The sequence below is a fragment of the Mustela erminea genome, chromosome 7 (genome assembly GCF_009829155.1).
Source record: "Mustela erminea isolate mMusErm1 chromosome 7, mMusErm1.Pri, whole genome shotgun sequence".
Lineage (NCBI taxonomy): Eukaryota > Metazoa > Chordata > Mammalia > Carnivora > Mustelidae > Mustela > Mustela erminea.
This window is the reverse complement of record NC_045620.1, coordinates 27,641,436-27,646,010: the sequence shown is the minus strand read 5'-3', so window position 1 is coordinate 27,646,010 and position 4,575 is coordinate 27,641,436.

Here is a 4,575-nt window from a genome sequence, read left to right as displayed (position 1 = left end):
GCGGCTGTGGGATGGGCGGGGCTGCAAGGGACGGGGCGGGGCTGCAAGGGACGGGGCGGGGCTGCAAGGGACGGGGCGGGGCAGTTGACCAGGGATGGGAGGGCGAGGGGCGGGGCGGGGTGGCAGATATGGGGCGGAGAGAGGAGTAGGGCAGGGGCGGGGCGCTCCAGTCCTGGCTGGGAGCCTCCTTCGTGGTGTTTGAGCTGTCAGAGCTCTAACCTGGGATCCTCTTAAGCGGGGCGGCGGGGGCGGGGCGGGGCGCTAAAGAAGGGATGACGCGAGCTCGAGGGGGCGGGCCCTACAGAACAATTGTGAAAGGTGGTGTGACCACGCCTGGGCTCTGGATCCCTAGGATGGACCCTGCTCTCTTCCACTAACTGAGAGGTCCCTGGAGAAATTATTTAATCACTTAAACCTCAGGTTTTCTCATCTGTGAAGTGGAAGTGATGCTAATAAAAGTACCTGCGCTGTAGGTATTGTCAGAGATAAATGAGACGAAGCATGTCAAGAACCCGGCAATAATAAATGCTCAAGAAACATCAGCTATTATTACTGTCATTATTAAAAAGATCAATCACATTGACCCACCCTTTAGGGACAGCATTTATTTTCCTGCCTGGGAACATCACAGCTTTCAATAGCCAAAGACAATTCCTAGAACCTAATAAAAATCATTCCACAGAATAAGGATCCAAGGCTGGTTTCCTCCCTTGAGATTCATAGTAAATACTAATTAAACCCTGGAAAAACAAGGGCATCCAATATATAGGTTATTGATAACGTCCCAGGCTCCTCCTGATAGATTGTCTCATTTACTCATGTTAAATAACACCTATGCAACCAAGTACACTAAAAAAAAAAAGTCTAATTGGCTTTATTAAACGATTCATGAATCAGGCAGCACCCCATCTAGGAAGTAGGAAAAGTACAAAGTAGGTTTTTATGGAAGAGCAGTGCGGCATGAGAGTCAGTAAAAGAAAAGGTTTGTTTCAGGCAAGATTGCTTTCACTTAGGGGCAAGGGCAAGGGATCTTACTGTGCAGATTAACTCATCTTTTGAGGTGGGATGGAGAGGGTTCCTGAGGCGCCTCAAGTGTACCCATCAGAAAATTCCTGACTGACCAGTTAAGACTACATTTCCTGGAGAGGTTGAAACTGCACTTGGCTCATTTAGTCCCAATTTAGGCACTCAGCCTAAGTGATATAATTTGGGGCCTGGGTTTTCCTTTTTATTTTATTTTTTTAAAGATTTTATTTATTTATTTATTTATTTGAGAGAGAGACAGAGCGAGTACAAGCAGAAAGAAAGGCAGAGGGAGACAAGGAAGCAGGATCCCTACTGAGCAGGGAGCCCAATGCAGGGATTGATCCCAGGACCTGTAGATCATAACCTGAGCCACCAAGGTGCCCCTATTTTTTTTTAAATTTGATTTATTTATTTGACAGAGAGAAAGAGAGAGCAGAGACAGGGGGAGTGTCAGAAGGAGAAGCAGACTCTTCATTAGGAACAGGGAGCCTGTTGCAGGGCTCGATCCCAGTGTCCTGGGATCATGACCTGAGCCGAAGGCAGACCCCCCACCCAACTGAACCACCCAGGTGCCCCTGTGGTTTTCAGTACTCTTCAACCTCACAAGGTAGCTGCTAGTTTTCCCCATTCTGCAATAAGGAGATGACCCAAAGACGAGATGTGACCTGTCCTGGATCACGGAGCTGGGAATGGTAGAGACAGGATTCTAACTCAAGTCTAGCTCCCATTTTCCTACCTCGGGGTGGTGTCACAGCAACCATTCAAAAGAATATCTGGGAGACAACCTTGGTGCCCACCTCACCTCTACTTAATGTCAGTCCATCAGCAAGCCCACCCCTCACCTTCACACTACCACTTCTCACCACCTCTACCCAGCCCATCCTCATCTAAGCCACTCCCTCCTGGAGAAGGTCCCCCAGCCTCTTCAGCAGTGTCCCTCATGTTACTTGCCTCCCTTAAGCCCACTGTCCACACTGAAGCCAGAGTAGGCATTGAACAATATAAATCAAATCACGTTACACCCTGTCTTCCTCCCTTAAAGCCCTCTATGTTTTCCTGCTGCTCTTAGAATAAAATCCAAACTCCCTCCTAAAAACTGCAGGGTCCTGCATAGTCTCCCCCTTATTATTCTCTCTCCATTTCATGCAGGTGGTTTTATCTTGACAATAGTCAATTTTCAGGTTTAGGGCCCTTGTGCTTGCATGGGTCCCTCTAGGGCCCTGGATAAAACATAGCAATGTGTTCATCTGGGTGTATGTTTTTGTAAACATTGCAGAAGTAAGATATTTAACTGCAATCCTTTTAAGGTTGATGTCTCCTTCCACCCCCAGCTTTCCACCCATCCCAGCACCTTGGTAGCAGTAGGGTACCTGATGGATGTAGCTGTTAACCTTAAAAATATAAACGGCCAGTTATTTTACCTGCCAAAGAATGAAGAAGCAGCGGAAGAACTGTAGGCGTGTCCTGGGAACAACTGAGGGGCATGCTTTTTTAAGGAGAAAGGGGGTAAGTTGGAAAGGCTGTTATGACCTAAACTGGGAGTTTGAGATATGGTGGCTTTTTATTGGCTGAGCTGTTGCTGGAGGGATAAGGAAAATATCTCTTCCTCCACCTGGAGGAGTAGAGTAGTATCCATGTCCGAGGTCAAGTCTGGCTCTTCCTGCTGAGACTGTAACTGACTTGAGTAGTGGGGTATGAGAGCTCCCCCTGCCAAAACTTCCCCACTCCATTTTAGTGAGGTTCCCTGTTATTAATTTTCACACAGCTAAGGCAGAGTTGAGTTAGGCATACATTTAATTTTGGCTCATAGATGTTTTGGACTGAATGGTTGCGTCCCCCCAAAATTCATATGCTGAATTCCTAACCCCCGATGTGATGGTATTAGGTGGTGGGGCTTTGGGAGGTAATGAAGCCATGAGGGTGGAGTCCTCATGAATGAGATTAGTGTCCTTATAAAAGAGACCCTGCCAAGCTCTCTCACCCCTTCCACTAAGTGGGGACACAAAGAGAAGAGGTGTCTGTGAACCAGGAAGCAGGGTCTCACCAGACGTGGAATGTGTTAGCACCCGAATCTTGGACTTCCCAGCCTCTAGAAGTGTCAGTGGTAGTCTTATAGCAGCAGCCCCAAAAGACCAAGACAAGAGGGATCCATTCATACGGTTCACAGTTGTTTTCCTCTATAGTAAGGTCACTGCCATCCATCTCAGTGTGGGAGATCTTCCAGGAGTACTCCTACTGGCACTGTTGACTCATCCTGTACTGTGACACAAAGGTGCAAGCCATACGTCATATTTGGGGCCCAGCATCAAGAGTAAGTACATTGTGGGTGGAAAATAAGATTTGAAACACACAGAGCCAGAAGCTAGTCTATGAATAATGCTCACAGTCATCAGACATATTCAACTATAAGCAGAGGATTTGGTTCTGAGCAAAGCCTAGTTAAAGCAGACGTCCTTGCCCGTCAGAAATATACTGGGCAGGCAGTATAGGCAATTAAAAATGCACTATATGTTTTTTCCTCCTTTCTAATAGGAATTGCACAAACTAGAAATATAGGACTCCTGGGTTTATAGGCCATGTGGCAAACTTGTGGCAGGATTACAAACAGTTAGTACATCTGTGTGGGAAGTCGGATGTTTCATGACCTCATCGCACTGTGTCATGTCTTTCTTAGCACTTCTGCCCTAGCAATGTCTGGTGCTTACTGATAAAATGGCCTGCAGATCATAGCAAAAGTAATGATTCATTAAGAGGAATGGGTACATTTCAAATCAAAGTAAAACATAGACCTGGATTATTTAATAGTCTAGTTAATTTAAAGGAGTGAATTAGAAAATTCATTGGGAAAAGATTAAAATTTCTCCATCGTGGGGCACCTGGGTGGCTCAGTGGGTTAAGCCTCTGCCTTTGGCTTGGGTCATGATCTCAGGGTCCTGGGAAAGAGTCCCTCATCGGGGCTCTTTGCTCTGTGGGGAGACTACTTCCCCCCTTTCTCTCCGCCTGCTGCTCTGCCTACTTGTGCTTTCTCTCTCTGTGAAATAAATAAAATCTTTAAAAAAATAAAATAAAATTTCTCCCTTATTTGACATGAAATACTGACAGGATAAAAAGTACATCTTTTGGGGGTTGATTCCGACCATCTGGTCAAGGTGGTGTCAACTCAAGAGTACTTACCATTGGTCCCTACTGTGCATAAGACTCACAGCTCAGACATAAAATAAATTTAGAAGTTTTCCCAAATTTGACAATATTCTGAAAATTTTACATGGCATTAAGCTTTACAACTTAAAGAAAATTGCTTAAACTAACCACAAAAAATTTAATCTTGTAAAGGTCAAATTATCTTCCTTTTCTAGAAAGACAACAAAATCATTGTTTTATGACTGGATAATCAAAGAATACACAGCAAAAGATGCAGAGAAAAATTATTATAGAACTATACGATGGAGCTGATTATTAAAAATAATATTCAATGTCTCTAGAATGTATGATGTTTGTGATAGTGGTCAATTTTATAAGCTGTAATTTGTTATTTCTTCTTTTAAATAT